General features: G+C 34.6%; 1 pseudogene; it reads right to left on the bottom strand.

Moving 5' to 3' along the window:
- Positions 1-16: 16 nt before the first annotated feature.
- Positions 17-20,029, bottom strand: LOC120119176 (annotated as a pseudogene).
- Between the last annotated feature and the right edge of the window lie 1,005 nt (positions 20,030-21,034).

The raw sequence follows: 21,034 nt of genomic DNA, 5'->3' as shown, positions 1-21,034 counted from the left end.
GAAATGACTCTGAGGCTTATGCAAGCTCACTCGAACGTCCACTAATCTCATCAAGTTCATTCCATATTAGCCTTAATGCTTGAACAACTTCGCCCATAAAAGGACGATTAGATGCTTCCGGCTGGTCGCACATGGACACAATCGCCGCTACCTTGGAAATGCTATTGAATGAGATATCAGATTTTATGGATGGATCAATGACTATTTCTAAACCTTCCTTGTCCGTAAGGAGTGGACGAGCCCTTGCAACAAGATTTTCTTGTCCCGGTGGCTGCAATAAGTTCACAGGTTTCCTCCCTGTTAAGAGCTCGAGTAGGACCACACCGTAACTGTAAACGTCACTTTTGACATGAAGGTATCCGGTCATCGCATACTCGAGAGCCAAGTAACTGAAAAAAATGAGATAAGTTTCGAATAAGCTTTGTCGGAAAAGATCGAAATGACTGATTTAATGCCCTATTGTTCATACCCGAATGTTCCCATTATATGTGTTGGAACATATTTGTTCCCTTCATCCATTTCTGTTCTAGCCAACCCGAAATCTGAAACTTTGGGTGGGAAATCATGTTCTAGCAAGATGTTGCTGGACTTGAAGTCTCTGTGTATAACCCTGGGGCTACAGTCTTCATGTAAATACGCTAAGCCTCGAGCTGCGCTGAGAGCAATCTTTATTCGAGCACCCCAGTCGAGTGAACCGATTTCCTTGTCGACTCCTGAGAGAATTCGGACAGAGAATTAAATAAATCTCTAAGCTGTAATGAAGGTAATTTGTAGTTATGCTGAAGATGTATGTTCACCATGTAAATGGAACTCAAGGCTTCCATTTGGTACAAGTTCGTAGACAAGACAATGTCTATTTCCTTCGGTGCAAATACCGATCATTTTAAATTGATTCCGATGGTGCAGGCAGCTAAGCATCTCGACTTCAGCCAAGAACTCTTGTTCGCCATGTTGATCTATCCTCTTAAGTACTTTGACAGCAACTGCAACTCTATTATCTAATATACCTCCGTAGACAACTCCACAACCTCCTTCGCCGATCACCCCTGCATCATCGAACCAATTGGTGGCTCTTTCTATATCGCTTAATGTGAAGTTCTTTGCCAATCCTGTATATGTCGTCCCACTAGCACCAATTGCCATTGATGCAGCACCTACTAAAGTACTTGGTGGTTTTGCAGGAGAAGATGTTATAGCTTGTGGTATATGTTCCAGTTCTTCGACACAAGCTCTGTACTTCGAAACAATAAGCCAAATGATTCCGGGGGAGCATACAACAAAGGCTGAAAAAGTTGATAGAATAATCACAGCAATTATGCCTCGTGTAACGCCGTCTCTCGTCTTCTTAGACACATAAACGCCTAACGGTTTTGCTGCTTGCCTGTGGTTCTTACTACCGGAGTATGGCCCGTCATCTATAGCCGAAACACTTGAACGTGCCACAGGCGGAGAAGGTGGAAAACCTACGAAGATTGAAAATCACACTGTCAGACAATGAAGTTATCTAGACCGATCAATTATCAGATTGAACATAATACTGCATATTACCTGTGAAGATACTAATTTTTTACCCATTTTTTTATTATTGATATTATTATTATTATTTTATTTATTATTATTATTATTAAAATTATTATTACAAACAGGCCAAAATCGGGGCCCAATTACAAATCTGGAAGCCCAACCAGATGGTCCAACTAAAACCCTAAACCAATTTGGGGTTTTAACTAGGGTTTCTAAACCCTAGCACCCCAGCCGCCTCCAAGATTCCAGAAGGCCAGCCGTCGCCTCTGCCAGGTGGTCCAACGTCCAGCTGTTGACACTCCAGTGCCACGCCACCTCGCCGCCGAAGCCTCTAGAAGCTCTGCTGCCACGACTCTGATCGTCCACGTTGTTGCCTATGGTGAGTCACCACCATAGTTATGGTGACTCACCGAAAGCTTCCTAAGGGACCGGTCCGACGAAAGCCTCGGTGGTGGCTATAAAGCCACCACACCTGCAAAAAAAAACAGATAGAAGAACCGGACATAACAGAAACGGAGCAAGAACCCGAACAGCCACAACAGCAAGCTAAACAAAACCCATAGCAACAAATCAAAAGCAAAGAGAGAATAGAGGGAGAAAACTTACCACCGGGAAGCTACGCCGTTGTCAGAACCTCCACACGCCGCAAAAGAAATTGAAATACCGAGAGTATTTATGTAGATCTAGGTAACTACAAGGCTTTTTAGAGAAAAATGACATCGGATTCGTCTTTAGGACGTTCTGATCTTTATTTTGGGAATTTTAAAATTTTTCGGCCACCGGCAACGATGGCCGGCGGTGGTTGCCGACACCGGAGCACGGCTGCCGGTCGGTGGTCTCTCTCTCAGTTTTAGAGAGAGGCGAGAGAGTTAAAAATTCTCTCTCAGTTAGAGAGAGAAGAGAGAAAGAAGAAATGAGGATGCTGGCCCGAAGGGCCAGCCGTTTAGGGTATTTAAATACCCTCTTCCAAACGACGCCGTTTTGGGGGAGGGTGTTTCTGTAATTTCATAAAGGGTAAACCCCGTCCGCAGTGCTCCAAGTTTGTATACCTTGCAATTTAGTCACTGAAAGTAATTTTTGCCTATTATAATTTAGTCTTCGAAGTTTATTTTATTTTATTTCAGTCTTGTCCATTATAATTATATATTTAGGATGAATACTGAATTTAGTCCCTTATAGTTTAGTAATTATTATTTTAATCACAAACAGCATGTTTTAATTTGTTTTAATTTAATATTTGAATTCAATATATGTTTATTTTAGTCACTACATTAATAAATAGGTAATATAGTATGTTTAGCCACTATATTTTTAAATAATTAATTATGAATTAGGTATTTAATTTTATTAGATTATAATTTAGTCACTATTTTTAAATATTTTTCATCTATTATAAAGTTTTATTGCTTTTAAATATATAGTTCTAATTGTATTTTTATTGTTTATTTATGTTTTAATTTACTGTTTATATTTAAATATTATTTTTATTTTTATTATTATATTCATAAATATATTATAAATATAATTTATATTTTTTTACATAAATTTTTTTATCATATTTTAATATTTATTTATTTTTCAATATCGAAGAAAAGGGCAGTCTTAATACAACTGGATGTCCTATTCTGGTATTTTAAAATTAAATATTATAAAAATTATAATTTAATTTTATTTAAATATATTATTGTTAATATTATTAATATCAAAGAAAGAGCTGTCTTAAGGCACCTAGAAGTCATTTTCTGATATTTATAAATAAGTAAATATCTTATTTATGTTTAATATATTTTCTTAAAAATATGAATTAAATAGGATTATAATTAAATATATTTGAATTTTAAATTTTAATAATAGAGACAATTTATAATTTAAAAGTACTAATTTTGGGCGTTGTAGGGGTACTAATCATTCCCTAAACGTAACCGACCACGAATCCTTTTTTTATCATTAAAAAGAATGAATTTTTGGTTAAAACGCAGATGAGTTTATCTTTTAACTGATGTTTTCTTAAATACTCTTTTAAAAGATATTTTTTTTAGGTATTCGACCTACCTGACCCAAAAGACCGATGGCGACTCCCAAATTATTTTAAAAACCATTTATTCACATCACTTTTCCCGCCAAGTAAAAATTTCGTGCCCGGACGAAAACCGGTTACGACAGCATGGCGACTCCGCTGGGGACTGGTCATGCTTTGAAATTAATTATAAATTGTCTCTATTAATTAGAAAAAAATTTATATATTTAATTTTTAATTCTTTCTTTTCAAAATTTTTATATATATACTTATTATTTTCATAATATTTATATGTTATTATAATTAATGCTTTATTTTCAAATATTAAATTTTATTATTTATTTGTTAGAGGTTTGAATATTTCTCCTCACACACAACACTTGCATTCCATAACATAAGCTTTCTAATCAAGCTTGTCCCTTTTAAGTGGGAGTGAAAGCGACGTCTTCGTGAGAATTTATTCTCCGTGTCAGACCTAGCAAGTAACTTTCGGGGTTCATATGCTCTATGTCTCCGTGAGAATTTATTCTCCGTGTCAGGCATAGAGAAATGTGTCCCCTCGAATTGAACTCGATCTGCTTAAGTCTGTAATGGACTAGGATTGAGGTTGATAGCCCAAGGGGCATCAACAAGGACAATTCGAGTACCTTTACTCTTAGAACTAAAAACCTGCATATAATAAACCCTAGAAATTCTCCTAATCTAAGACAATACTGAAACCATGGTCATAGGTGTACACAAATGAGAAATAAGCTCTAGCTTTTAATTTATTTAATTTATTATTTTCCTCTCTGAATAAATGCATATGAACTAGAAATCATGCAGTTAGGTTAATTTTTCCAAACAAAGCATGGAACTAGAAAGCATGATGTTAAGATTTATACCTTGATAGATAGACTTTTCTTTCCATTAATTGGTACTAACCAATTTCTTTTTTCACTTCTCATTTTTTTCATACATATTGTTTGCTCTAAACTTGTTTATATTGATTTCTTTTGTTTGCATTGCATGATCATGGCATAACCAAAAGGTGTTTATTGGAAAGACTGTTCATCATATTGGAAAGAAATCGTAAATGGACAAAACGTTTTATGATCAAACAAAATATGATGCGGCCAAGGAAAGACATCCTGAGGAAACTTCGAGGATAGAAGCAAGCAATGCACACAGAGAATCGGTTATATTAATACCAAAAGTATTACACAAAGATCCTACCAGATTGATACCAAAAGCAGTCTATGGTAAGAGCATCAGTCAGGGCATTCAGAGTAGTGGAGGTTTTTATGAAGCTCAAGCATGTTATTTGAAGGACTTGAAGGATCAAAACAAGAAATTGAGCACAAAAATGGAAGCCATGCATGAATATTTCCAGAAGATCAGTCAAGCCTTTCGAAATGCTGGCATAGGAAACACCCCAGAAGAGTGGATCACAGGGGTCACCAAGCTGAAAAAGAACTGCAACATATATGAGATCTTGTTCAAGAACTTCTTGGACAAAAGGTTCTCTTACAAGGGAAAATGAGCACTCCGAGAAATGACACAGAAGATGAAAGAGAATGTCATGGAAGAAGTTACAGTCCAGACAATAATATGGTTCTTAAGTAATAGATTAGCTGATTTACAAGGAGATGAAGCAGACTGAAGACTCAACTTTTTGAGCATGAATGGAAACTAACTGGGCTTTGGAGAAGTTAGGAGTGAAAGATATCCTTATATGTAAAGTTTTGTTTAATGTACTGAAACTTTTGTGTTCAATGAAATATGTTCTAAGATGATCACTCTTGAGTAAACACCTTTTCATACATGCATTTGCATTTTGCATCTTTGCATTTTTCATTGTGCATTTATACTTTTATATTTGCTTTTGTACTATACAATTTGCATTTTTATTGTTACATTCACATATTTACATTTGCATTTACATTTGCATTTTTTACGTTTGTATTTACATTTTCATTTTTACATAATTACATTTGGTTTTAAACTATTTTACATACATTTAAACATGAAAACATGAGAGTAATTCGTGGAGGATTCCATGACAGAATTTCTGAAATCAAAGTGAGCTAACTTGGTCTTCCTAAACAAGGATAAGAACCATGAATGAGATTTTAGCAAGGGTTGATAGAATTGAGAACTACAAGAGCAACTTATCAGACTCAACAAGAGATGATTGATCAAGTAAAAAATTCCCATAATGATTCAAAAGAGCAAATGACAAAACTGATGGGACCTGATAAATGTTTTACTCCATGAGAGAAACCCTTAAAGGATCCCGCTGTGAAGGCTGTGAATAAGGTTCTGAATGATAATGATGAGTTCGATGTGATAGTGTCTGATGATCAAGAACCTATTAGAGAGCATGGTAATTCAAGACAGATTCAAGATTTGGTCCCAAGGGGCGATCTAAGGAGTCTGGTGAACACTACCCCAATTATAGCTGAAATGAGCACCCAGAACCCCCTCGATAACATGAGAGCATTCAGTCGTTCAGAATGATCAAAGAAGGTGATAGCCTCGCAAGCGAGAAAAACTCTGAAGGTGTTTCAGAATCTATCTCAGACCTGTACCTCATTTGGTTAAAGGTCATATTACACCAAGATTGGTGAAGGTGTCACCAAAGCCTTATGCCCATTGCTATGATCAAAATAGATTCTGTAATTTTCACTTGGGGGTATCTGGACATTCAACATGGAATTGTTGGTCATTGTTAAAGGAAATAGAGACGCTCGTCGACAAGGGAGTCTTGACACAAGAAATGATCAATAAATGGGGGGCAAATAAGGATTAAAAATCTTGGGCTAAGTACACACCCAACATTAGAGGAGTAATGATGCAGAAACAAGTGGAAGTGTTATCTACCACTGTAGTACTTTCTATTTTCAGCATCTTGTTTGAACTTGTTTTTTGTTCTTTTCTCCGCTTTTGTGCAATAATAAATGTGTGTTGCTTTTATGGTTATGAGCAAGGAATCAATTTTTAATCTTGAGATTATTGATATCAAGTAGATTAAATATTCTTTTAATTTTTCAAGAATTATATCTTTGGCAAGTGATAAAATTATACCTTCCATCCAATGCCGATTACTTGATCCTTACTAAAACCAAATTTTGACCGTACATTTATCTGAGACTCTGAAGAAATGTCTCTACCTGTTTTTGAGACACCAACCCTAGATGTTTACCTTTCTCGGATAGAGTTGGTTGATTTATGATATTACCCCTTCCACTATATATATGACCTCAAAAGTCACACATTTGACCTTCCAAATATAATGCCATCATAAAAAAAACCTCAAAAGAACCAAACTTTCAGTTATCCGTGAATTTTCCTGCAAGAAGAGATGAGATGAGGCATCATGGACCAACTTATCGAAGATGATTTCAAGTGATTGGGACATACTCAAAGAAGAGGTGATTGATTGAAATAAATATATCATGCATTAATTACATTGTTTTCATGTAAATAAAGTTAATCTTGAATATTCATCCCCCCTGGAGATACCTCTTTTTACAAAGGTTTCTGTGTATGAGATGATGAACGACATTGTTTCATTTATCCTTTTATATATATATATATATATATATATCATTTGTTGTCCCCACTTGAGCCTGAATGATTTTTCTTCTGATTCAACCCTAACCAAGGATCACCTTCTACATTGGGGGGGTAAAGTGAAGGATATTTGCTCACAAGAATAAAGATTGTCAATACAGTTTTATTACGAAGACAAGTTTCCATGAAGTCAAGAAAGTTTTGAATTACAAGGTATGTCAATACAGTGCTTGAAAATCAATCCAATCAAGAATAATGGAAAATCTCCAAAATGCAAAAAGAAAAGGAGGTGCTCAAAGAAATTGAAGTATTATACTCATCCAGCAAAGAAAGAAGAAGAAGAAAAAAAGAAGAAGAAAAAAACAAAAACAAAAAGGAAAAAAGAAGAAGGAAAATTGAATCAAGATGGGTGACTTATTGAGCCTCAAGTTACAAGGTTGATCAAGTACAAACAAGAAGAGCAAGAAATGCTGGAGATATGAGAAAATGGAAATGCATCCAAAATTTGGCAGTCTAAAGGGATCCAGATGAGGGAAAAATCCCTAGCAAGGCAGATCCAAGTCAAACAAAACAAGATTGATGGCATCAAATGAATTGATCCTTGGTTGATTACCCTTAAACACTTATTTGGGCCTTTTTATCCCTTTCTTTCGTAACCATAAGCCATGGCCTACGTTACGTACCTGAAAAGTCCATTTTAATCATACATGGATTTCTAAGTAAAAGAGAATATCTTCAGAATTCATTCCGCCTCTCAAGATTGATTTTTATTTGCAAAAATTGGTTTTTAAAATCTTTAATGCTTGATATGAAAAATGATAAAAGGAGGGTTCAAGATATAAATTTTTAAATAACATCTTAGAACCAAAGGGAGGATTCGAGTTGAAAACCTGAAAAGGCGGCTCGAATATTATGGTGCAACAAACGACATAAGAGATGATCTTAAGCTCTTAAATGAACCGCACATCTCAAAGACGTTCCTGAGATTCTGGAATCAAGAAGTATCTCTACAAGATGAGCATAACAACCATTTCTTCAAGTTAGTGGAAGCCCGAAGTGACATACTGAACCAACTTGAAAGAACCTACTTTACCAGAACCAACCTATACCTTAAATCAGTCAATATTTTTGACACTTGCTATAGGACTATGATTTTTGTTTTGAATGATTTAAAAGTGTAGTTGATTTATTTGATATCATTAAACTCATTATTTATGATTTGATTCTATTGTGAACTTGAGAAGTGCATTACTTTGCAAAATTCTTTCATTCTTCGATAAAGAAAAGAGAAGAAAAAAACATTTTCAAACAGGACAGTCTCAAATGAGGAAGGTCATTGAAACAATTGTTGTTTATTCTACCTCTGTTGTAGAAACAAAAGAATGAACGAGGCCAGAATAATGAAGCACTTCACATTTTTGAAAGCCAGTGGTCCAAGAAGCCAGAAAGTCTGGAGAATTGAACTTGTGACACTCTCCTATGACATTATTAGCAGCTCATCAAGAAAGATTATTGTTTATCTCATGTTGAGGTCAATAAGCATCACCAGACAAATTATTTTTCCCAACCATCAATTCATGTTCTCTATAAGATTACATCATAGAGCCATGAACAAGTCACTATCTGCACTCTGTTTATACCGTGATGATGGCTCAAGTCTTGATATATCATTGCTGCTTCTTCTATGCCGATCACTTTCTTTGTCAAGATGATATTCATTATGTCCTTCAGAAGATTGCTGAATTTGAATTTGAGGATTTATGTCACAGAATAAGACATTGGAACAGAATCTACCCTTATAGGCCTTTTATATAGGGTAACATTGGTTACAAGATTCCAAAAGTTGAAGATGACCAGTTTTATTGTCAATTAAACCGTTCCATGATTCGAAAAAAGTGGGATATATTGGAGCAGCAGAAGATACAGTTGTCATAGCAGTCATTGCAAGAAAATGCACCAACAAAAATCTTCTAGTTCATCCTGATGATGTTTATTTCTTCCAGTAAGGTTGTTACGCTGGATGCCACCGACAACAAGGTCGAATTCGACAAATCTATTCATCAATTGCTCCAACTGATTATCATTCAGTTCGTACACATCTATTTTCAAAGATATGCCAAGACAATAGAAGGCAATCTCTGCATCACTGATTCCAGAGAAAAGAGACAGGACATTGATATCACTGGGGAACTTGTCTCTAGCAGCTCCTCATGTATAGTTTTTAGGGAAACCTAAAAGCATTTCCACCTCATCAGGTTCAAGTGAAGTAACTTTATTCCTTCCAACCCATACCAGATTTCATTTTCAGCACTAATCAAGAACATACTTCTGGACACTCGAAGGTGGCTCATCGTCATATGCTTCAAGAGCCTTACAGATCATTTCTGTCAATTTGGCACTTCTTGTACATGTTTGTAAATAGTTCAACTTTGTTCTTGGATCCCAGAAAGGACATCATTTCTTTGTCAATGGAAAAATATCATGTATAGTGTGTGGAGAAAACATGATAAGAGTAAATCTGTTCTCAATTGGCAGATTATGAATATAGCCCCTTTTCAGTGTAGCAGTATGAAAATGCTTCGAATCTACAAATTCTGGCTCTACATCGAATAAATAATGTGATATTTCAGTCCAAACCAACTGGAGTAAGTGCCTCGTTCTCATAGTATAAATAAGGAGACCCAATAGCATCTTCTGGAAGTGTTCTTTGAGTTATCTGATCTGGTTTGGTATGAACCCCAAAACCAATCATTAGATTTGATAGATGAATTTGCTCATAGTAGAAATAAGGAGACCCAATAGCATCTTCTGGAAGTGTTCTTTGAGTTATCTGATCTGGTTCGGTAGGAACCCCAGAACCAATCATTGGAATTGAAAGATGAACTGCATGATCGTCTTCATTAAGCTTCTTTTCAAGCTTCCTCTGCTTCTTCCTTTTCAAAAATCATAGCCCAAGTTTCGCCTTTGCTTGTAATTGGGATCATTGCATAATGACTTCCTATCTTCTACCATAAGAAGTGCGTCAGTAGCCTTAGCCAGTTGATCAGCACATATAAAATCTGTCAATTCTGTAATTGATGAATCTGGACTACATCTCTCCATGGTTATTGAAGTCTCAGCCTCTGAGAATCCCATTTTTGTCAAGTATAACAGTTTATTCTCCTCATCAGAATCAGAGTTCAGGATTTCCTCGATATCAGAAGAACTATCAATATCTGTGAAATCATCCTGAAAGATCACTTCATATCAGATGTTGTTATCAGAATCAACATGTTGCATGGGTGTGGATTTTTCAAGAGCCTGTACCACTGTAATGTAGTCTTGCTATTGCATCAGATTACTATTTGCATAAATTGGTTTCTCCCACAGAAAAGTATATTTCAGAGATGGCCTTCACTGAAGATGATAAGCCACTGTGTCAGCCTGGAACGGATTACCAAGCTATTTTTACTACTCTGTCTGATTAAATCCCTCCAGACAGAAAATGGTCACCTCATTCGAAGAGGCACATATCTCAGATGTTTCTGTCAAAATGATTGATTGCTTCTTAAGTCTGTGACAACGTGAAGAGAATTCCTCCAGTTACTTGACAACACTGCTGTTTAGTGACACCATAATGAGAGCATTCAAGATAAACAGATTTGGGGCACGAATAAATCCACATGTACCCATAACAATGCATTGTCAAATTGGACCTCATAGAGATCATGAGATTCAAGTCAAACAGACATTGAAATAAACCAGAATTAGAATATTGGGGGCATTTTGAAGGCCCAAGTCAGACAATCCATGTGGGACATCTGAGGGCCAATTTCAACCAGAATAGAATATTGGGCATTTGAAGGCTCACAACAATATGAATATTTGGGCCTTCTTGGAGGCTCATCTCAACAAGAAATAATTTGAGCACACTTTTAACATCTGTATCAGCAAATGTTGGGGCATTTTAAGGTTCTTTCAGACGATCCATGTGGGGTTTTTTGAAGGCTCAAATTAACAAGAAGCGAATGTTGTGGCATGCTGAAAACCCCTTTCAATCAGAATCAGGAATATTGAAGTATTCTGAATATTTATATCAGCAAAATGTTGGGGCATGCTGAAAGCCCCTTTCAATCAGAATCAAGACTGTTGATGCATTTTGAACACTTGTATTAGCCAATGTTGGGGCATGCTGAAGGCCCATATCATCCCTGTGTCGAGATCATTGACTTGAACAAATATTTTCTAATGAACATAAAGATATGAAGAATGAAAATGGTGAAACAGTGACAGTCGAGCTGACTATACATAATTGCTTCATTCATTAGGCAGTGTGTTCTTTGTTAATCTACATCATGGTTGCATGAATAAAGATGGTCCTCAGGCAAACCAGTCGATCCAGGGTTCAATTCCTCAAAATCTCATCTTTGAATTTTGTATTTTGTGTGTCGGTGATGATTGAAAATATTTCTTTAAGATTCCTGGCAGTTAGTTTCAACCATAATGTTGAGGTTAAGAAGTTGTTTTTCACATCAGTTGTTGTTTGCTTGATGACATTGAATAAAGAGGCTCAGATTACATTACCCTTACTCCCATTGTTATTGGTGTTATCATTGCCAACCAGGGTGAACGGAGTTTTCATCTCTTTTGGTTTTATCATGGGCGTTTCATCCCCAGCGACAAGAATTTCATGGATATCGTTCTATACATGGCTCCTATAGCTGATGTGTTTTCATTTCTTACAACACTCATTATGGAAAAAAACATGATCGTATTACACTTTCCCTGCCCAAGATGATATCAAGATCAATTGGTATCTCTTATCAATTCGACATTAGCATATCTTGTGAATGGACCAATTTTTTGGTCATGCCAGCATTCCATTTGTATTCCACTGAGTTTTGTTTTCAAGAGGTCTTGTGACATCATACAAAAGCTTTGAACACTGTGCAAAGAGCTTCACTGACCAGAAATCTGTGCAGAAGTCACAAGAAATGATGAATGTTTGTCAAATACTTTACAAACATCTGAGCATAACCATAGAAATGATGAATGTGTTGTCAAATGTTTTACGAACCAGTTATTCTGGTACTGAACCAATGTTGCAATCATATGGTATTTCCATTTATGGATCCAGATGAAGTTTGTTTTCTTCAACCCCAAGGTTAGAAATGAGACATGATGAATATTTCTTTCCATTGAAGGGAAGAAAAATTTTAACAACAAGAATTAATGGAGCCAACTAAATGTTGAACGACATGATGTTGTTAAATCTCAATATGATATGGTCCAAGTTGCCTTATTCAAGATCTGATTAGTGAAGACATGAAAGGAATTAGGATAAATCCTTCTTGTGATGTATTTCAGAGTCAAATCAGAACACACATTGCTCTTCTAATTAATCTCTGATGAGTCAGGCATATCTACATCTACACTCTTCAAAGATGATAGATTCTCTCTTCAAAGATGATAATTCTCTTTTAAGATGATAAATTCTCTTTTCGAAGATGAAAGCTTTATTGGATTTTGCACAAGTCCAAGCAATTGGTTTTTATCCAAGACAAAATGGGCATCAAGTCATAATTCTGACTACAACAAGAGTTCCATAAAGAAACATTTCTTCTGGAGACTTTCATGAAGCAAAGAAGACACGGAGATACAATATGCAGATTGATCAGATAATTCTTCAGAAATGAAAGCTTGATAGCATAAGTTGCTACACTCCAAAGGTAACCCTGAAAATAAATGATGAGGTGAAGGAAGACCGAGTTCACCACTTTAAAAGTCAAATGAAGATTCCATCAACATTTATCCATTCATAAGAACATCATTTGCACAATAGCAATGCATTACATTGATACATTTGATTGCATTCAAACATAAGGTTTTTTTTTCCAGATTTTCGTATGAAAAAGAAGATTCATGATGGAAAATACCTTACAAGAAGAAGATAGAATTCAAAATCTCAAATGCAGGAATCATGCAAACATCTGAAAGAGAGATGGACGCAATCCACAAGAATGAGCATTATCTTGAGATTGGGGCATGTTACCCAATCAACATGTTATTTTGAAAAATAATGAGAAAACGATTTTCATAGTTTCTTACTTAGTAAACTATTTCTCACATCTGTAAGTCCTACAATGCATGATGTTTCCAAAAAGCCTTCGGGAGCTTTTTGATGTTTTCAAAACCTTCGGGTCAGCTGTAAGCCCTACAGTGCATAATGTTTTTTTTTCTTAAAACATTTCCAGAAGGGTTCATAATGAGAAGAACTCATATGAAGAAGGAAGAAGAAATTCATAATGAGAAGAGCTTGTTCAACCATTTGCTCAAATCCATCACTCGATGGATCAGCTTTTCCAGAGAAAGTTCATAACGAGAAGAACTCATCTGAAGAAGGAAGAAGAAGTTCATAATGAGAAGAATTTGTTCAACCTTTTGTTTGAATTCATCATTTAATGGATCAACATCGCCAGAGTTCATAATGAGAGAACTCTTCTGAAGAAGGAAGAAGTTCATAATGAGAAGAGCTTGTTCAACATTTTGCTCAAATCCATCTCGATGGATCAGCTTTTCCAGAGAAAGTTCATAATGAGAAGAACTCATCTGAAGAAGGAAGAAGAAGTTCATAATGAGAAGAGCTTGTTCAACCTTTTGCTCAAATCCATCACTTGATGGATCAGCTTTTCCAGAGAAAGTTCATAATGAGAAGAACTCATCTGAAGAAGGAAGAAGAAGTTCATAATGAGAAGAGCTTGTTCAACCTTTTGCTCAAATCCATCACTCGATGGATCAGCTTTTCCAGAGAAAGTTCATAATGAGAAGAACTCATCTGAAGAAGGAAGAAGAAGTTTATAATGAGAAGAAATTGTTCAACCTTTTGTTTGAATTCATCATTTAATGGATCAACACTGCCAGGTAGTGTAACGCCCCCAACCCGTATCCGACCCGGATACGAGTCCGAAGTGTCACATTGACTTTTCAAACATTTATTCGTATAAAATAGTGAGTAATTTAAAAACTTTGATAACATTTAACTTATTCAAAACGTTTACAAAATATCAGAGTTCATACAATTTATATCTTTAGACTACATGGCAACTACACTCTATAAACAATACATATATTTTCTGATCTGACATTTGGTAAGGAGAACTGACCTGTCTTGCTCCACATTACTCTTTACTCTTCTCGAAACTTACGTGTGAAACAATCACACGCTAAGTCGAAGACTTAGTGAGGCATAAAAACTTATAATGCACTTTATAACATATATCAATACAAGCATGTTATGTTTTATCATGTTATACCAAATTACATGCTTTCTTCGTATCATAAAAATCATATCAGATTAATTACAGTAAATACATACATACAATACCATCATTAACAGTTTATCATGTAATCATACTTTTATGCTTAACCTTTTCAATCAAACACTATACACCACACATATATCATTTCTATAACATTTATTATACCACTAACATATTTGTTTATATCTCTGGATTAGCCCATGTACATATGTGAGAACTATAGATATGTGAGTTTATGGAGGTTGTGCACTAACGATGTCACCACAGCTCATATAAATGCACCGAAGTGCCACATAGAATTACACCGTAGTTCCGCGTAGAATTGCACCGTAGTGCCATATAATAATGTCCATAAGGACCACATATCATTCCTTAAGAATCATATACATATACTAGGGATCAAGTATGCGTCTCACCAGACTTCACACATTCCAAAGAATACATATGTCCCGAAGGACCACAATGTCCCGAAGGACCACATATCATCCTTAAGAATCTATATGCCAAGGATCAAGTATGTGTCTCACCAGACTTCACACATGTTCCAAAGAATACATATATGTCCCGAAGGACCACAATCCCGAAGGACCACATATCATTCCTTAAGAATCATATACTATACTAGGGATCAAGTATGTGTCTCACCAGACTTCACACATGTTCCAAAGAATACATATATGTCTCGAAGGACCACATAGACCCTCGACTCTTGGCATGCCAACTATACCCCTAGCTCTCATGACACATAACATGGGCATTGTCATTTAACAGTTCACTACTTGTCATTTCTCTTCTGTCACATACCATATGTATGTGTAACCATGTATTCCATATCATATCAATGTTCATATAATCTCATAGCTTCTTCACATATTTCATATAGTCACTTGGCTTATTTCATTTCATATTGGGCATGTCTCATAGCATATATCACACATGCATATAATCATGTAACATATAATAACCTATATCCATTTCATGTATCCATGCACATATCAAAATCATAAATCAAATAACATTGTATTATTACATACTTTGTTCCATAGCCATATATTTAATATCTTATACTTACCTAGTTTACTCTATTTCACACATAGTCACATAATCACGTAATATACTTACGCATAGATCATTTTCATACCTAAATCATATAACACCCAATTCTTCCTCATAAAGTTATATATTATATTCATATAATATCATATTATCCTATAAGTAAATACTTACCTTATGGTTTGGTATCATCATTTATACTCAATTCTCTTCACTAATATATTATCTCATATTATGTATAGTCTAATCTTATTTAACTCATCACCTTCTCATGTAGTCATATAAATCTATTATAAATTCTTATAATTGATCACTTATACTATTAACATGTATGGCCACTTATCATATAACCTATTTCATATTCCCATGCAATCATATAGACCATTCATATTAATTCCTATACTTATCACAATACATATATTCACACAATCATTTAACACATATTGTAATATATCACATATACCCAATCAAACATATGCCTATGATCATAATTAATGCATATAATATAGGAAATAGACTCGTCGCAAGTCTTATTTCCATTAAACATCATAACTAACTTGTATGCACTCACTGGCCTCACTAGTCCATCCAATCTCTTATCTTCCCTTTTTATCGATCTTATTTGTCAATGATTCCGGAACTCGTTTAGGCTCTGAATCTACATAATTATACATTTTAAGACAATTATTAGATACCTACACCTTGTAATTTGATACTAGCAACTTAAACGAACTTATTAACCAATATTTACAATTTTCCTTTAGGGGGAATCGGTTCCCTCCTGTGGGGGTATCGGTTCCCCCATGACATTCTGGAAATTTTATTCGCTTGAAGGGGTATCGGTTCCCCTTGAATGGGTACCGATTCCCCTTGCCCATAAATCATATTTTTGAATTCGAAAATCCCTTCATTTCAGCTTAAACCTTCATATTTTACTTCCTTTAATATTCTTAACTTCCATACACATTTTAAACTCATTTCTATTCCATAATCACTTCTTTAAACCCAAAATTCCTCATTTACATGGCATTCAAGAATCACACTATTTTCAATGTGTTCTAATTCCAATTCTAACACTTCATACTTCTTAATTAGATTGATGACAAGTCAAATTCATCCATAAAACTTCAACAACCATACCATATCAAAATTTCATCTTAAAACTCATATTTCATTCTTAATTCCTTTATCTTATTGTTTAAATTCCATATAAGCTTTCCTTAAGCTTATTTAATACCCAAAGAATCAAAACTAATTTATAAATTCAAGAATTAAGAAGCTGAAATTAACTCATCCTTATGAAGTAAACCAACGGGAAGAAGAAAGAAGAAGAATGAAGCTTTCCAGACTCTTCCTCACCCATAAGCTTCTCTCTTTAAATAAGAGATAAATATCTTTTACATAAAAAGACCATAATACCCTTTCAATTCTTCCATAATTACCATTTATCCACTATCAAAATATTACACTTTAAATCCCTAAACTTTTCAATTTTTCCTAAATTGATCACCAAATTCTGAAACTTTTCAATTTAGTCACTAACCTGGTATTGCGGATGTTACAGGTAGAGTTCATAATGAGAAGAACTCGTCTGAAGAAGGAAGAAGAAATTCATAATGAGAAGAATTTGTTCAACTTTTAGTTTGAATTTATTACTCGATGGATCAACTTTTCCAGAGAAAGTTCATAATGAGAAGAACTCATCTGAAGAAGGAAGAAGAAGTTCATAATAAAAAGAGCTTGTTCGACCTTTTGCATGACTCTATCACAGAAGGAGATATATCATCATCAGCATTTCCAGAAGGAGTTCATAATGAGAAGAACTCATCTGAAGAAGAAGAAGTTCACAATGAGAAGAGCTTGTTCAACCTCTGCTAGATTATCACAGAAGGAGATAAATTGTCATCCCCAGTGAAAAAGTTCATAATTAGAAGAACTAATCCCAAAGAAGAAATTATTCAACATTGCCATCATAATCAAGTGAAGTCAAATGGATAAAAAATTTATTATCTTTTCGTCTTTGCTCTATTCTTATTAACACAAGAATGAGCAAGAGAGAGCTGAAGTACTAATTTTTTACCCATTTTTTATTATTGATATTATTATTATTATTTTATTTATTATTATTATTATTAAAATTATTATTACAAACAGGCCAAAATCGGGGCCCAATTACAAATGTGGAAGCCCAACCAGATAGCCCAACTAAACCCTAAACTAATTTGGGGTTTTAACTAGGGTTTCTAAACCCTAGACCCAGCGCCTCCAAGATTCCAGAAGGCCAGCCGTTGCCTCTGCCATGTGGTCCAACATCCAGCTGTCGACACTCCAGTGCCACGCCACCTCGCCGTCGAAGCCTCTAGAAGCTCTGCTGCCACGACTCTGATCGTCCACGTTGTTGCCTATGGTGAGTCACCACCATAGTTATGGACTCACCGAAAGCTTCTAAGGGACCGGTCCGACGAAAGCCTCGGTAGTGGCTATAAAGCCACCACACCTGCAAATAAAAAAAACAGAGAGGAAGAACCGGAGATAACAGAAATGAGAGCAAGAACCCGAACAGACCACAACAGCAAGCCAAACAAAACCCATAGCAACAAATCAAAAAGCAAAGAGAGAATAGAGGGAGAAAACTTACCACCGAGGAAGCTACGCCGTCGTCAGAACCTCCACACGCCGCAAAAGAAATTGAAATACCGAGAGTATTTCTATAGATCTAGGTAACTACAAGGCTTTTAAGAGAAAAATGACATCGGATTCATCTTAAGGACGTTCTGATCTTTATTTTGGGAATTTTGAAATTTTTCGGCCACCGGCAGCGGTGGCCGGCGGTGGTTGCCGACGCCGGAGCACAGCTGCTGGCGTGGTCTCTCTCTCAGTTTTAGAGAGAGGCGAGAGAGTTAAAATTCTCTCTCTTAGAGAGAAGAGAGAAAGAAGAAATGAGGATGCTGGCCCGAAGGGCCAGTCGTTTAGGGTATTTAAATACCCTTCTAAACGACGCCATTTTGGGGGAGGGTGTTTCTGTAATTTCATAAAGGGTAAACCCCGTCCGCAGTGCTCCAAGTTTGTATACCTTGCAATTTAGTCACTGAAAGTAATTTTTGCCTATTATAATTTAGTCTTCGAAGTTTATTTTATTTTTTTCAGTCATGTCCAGTATATTATATATTTAGGATGAATACTGAATTAGTCCCTTATAGTTTAGTAATTATTATTTAATCACAAACAGCATGTTTTAATTTGTTTTAATTTAATATTTGAATTCAATATTTATTTAGTCACTACATTAATAAAGGTAATATAGTATGTTTAGCCACTATTTTTAAATAATTGATTATGAATTAGGTATTTAATTTTATTAGATTATAATTTAGTCACTATTTTAAATATTTTTCATCTATTATAAAGTTTTATTGCTTTTAAATATATAGTTCTAATTGTATTTTTATGTTTATTATGTTTTAATTTTACTTGTTTATATTTTTAAATATTATTTTATTATTATTATATAGTCATATAAATATATAATAAATAATATTTATATTTTTTTACATAATTATTTTTATCAATTTAATATTTATTTATTTTCAATATCGAAGAAAGGGCAGTCTTAATACAACTGGATGTCCTATTCTGGTATTTTAAAATTAAATATTATAAAAATTATAATTTAATTTTATTTAAATTATTATACTGTTAATATTTATTAATATCAAAGAAAAGAGCTGTCTTAAGGCACCTAGAAGTCCTTTTCTGATATTTCTAAATAAGTAAATATCTTATTTATGTTTAATATATTTCTTAAAATATTTGAATTAAATAGGATTATAAATTAAATATATTTGAATTTTAAATTTCTAATAATAGAGACAATTTATAATTAAAAAGTACCAATTTGGGCGTTGTAGGGGTGCTAATCCTTCCTAAACGTAACCGACCACGAATCCTTTTTTTATCATTAAAAAGAATGAATTTTTGGTTAAAACGCAGATCAATTTATCTTTTAACTGATGTTTTCTTAAATACTCTTTTAAAAGATATTTTTTTAAGGTATTCGACCTACCTGACTCAAAAGGCCGATGGCGACTCCCAAATTATTTTAAAAACCATTTATTCACATCACTTTTCCCGCCAAGTAAAAATTTCGTGCCCTGACGAAAACCGGTTACGACAACCTGGATAGAGAACATACACCACTTCATAGGGACCGAAAAGAGAAGCCTCTACAAAGACCTGTCTTTCCCAAATTTCTTATAGATTACTAATGCGGTTGCATTGTCAATCTGACTTCCCAATGAACCAACTCGATGAGTACTGTGCTTTCATCTAGCTCCTGACTAGCTGCATTTGCTCCCATGATCCGAACTTGGCGCTGGTTTAGTCCGACACTAGCAGCAATTTCCTGAGCCAACTCTGAAACCAAAGGAAAAATCGTGTATATTGCGACACCGAGCCGGAGCTAAGCTTGAATCGGCCAGACGCAACCGCAAGGTGATCCGAGAGGCGTATATGTTAGGGGCTCGCTGCATGTCATGTATGTACAATCTGCAAACAGTATCAAATGTGGATTTTTATTTTTCATATTGGTCTATGAAATATGCAAACACGAAAATTTTAGCTGATCAAAGCAAAAGAAAATACTAAAAAAAGGCAGAACAATGAACTCAAAGGAGGTTAATGTATGACACTCTTGACACGAAGATTTTAGCTGATCATTAGTCTCTATATTATGCAAAATTTGTAGATTTAGTCCTAATAATTTAGTTTATTTTAGTCCTATGCTTATTAGATTTTAAAATTTTAATATTCACTCAAACGCACGAGAACAATTTGACTTAATTACAGGGCTAAAACTGATCAAAGTATGGTACACAAATACAACTTATGTATCATAAACAACAAATAAAAAGTTGACCTAATAGATTTAACGACCATCATTCGAGTCAGGACCGTAATTTTAATTTTAAAAGATATAAGAACTAAAAATATTAAATTAAAATGATAACTTATACATAATACAATAATTAAAAATGGAATTTGGCCACTTGTGATTAGAGGTTGGACTGAGTTTCCAATCATTTAATGATGAATTGTAGATGAATTGTAGCTGAAGTTTTCATTCATGGTGTGCCTTGATTGTTTCCTTGGCATGAAAGAAATGTGGAAATTTCACAAAGGGTGTATGAAAACAAAGTATTTAACTAATGAAAGTGAACTATTTTCAATTAGGGTCCCGGTAGTTACAATTCAGGCAAAGTGGTAATTTCTTAGGAAGGCAATATTGGACCACACCACCCACCACCATTGGGTTTTTATTCTTTGTGTACCTAATAGTAAAATAATAATAGAATTCCATCATTTTGAATGTATATGAATAAAATATGCTTATAAAATATAAAAAATAATTAAAATAGACATGAGAAAAAGACTACTAAAATTATATTATGAGTGTGTCAAAATCTATATAAGATGAATTATAAAGTTTTGAAATTTATAATATTTCGAATATGAATATGATATAAGTCTATAAGGTGATGTAAAGTTAATTTTAAGGACTTTGTTTAATAAAATTAAGATAAACTACCCT

The sequence above is a fragment of the Hibiscus syriacus genome, unplaced genomic scaffold (assembly GCF_006381635.1).
Source record: "Hibiscus syriacus cultivar Baekdansim isolate YM2019G1 unplaced genomic scaffold, ASM638163v2 tig00110332_pilon, whole genome shotgun sequence".
NCBI lineage: Eukaryota > Viridiplantae > Streptophyta > Magnoliopsida > Malvales > Malvaceae > Hibiscus > Hibiscus syriacus.
The sequence above is the reverse complement of the archived record's forward strand: the minus strand, read 5'-3'. Positions and strand labels throughout refer to the sequence as shown.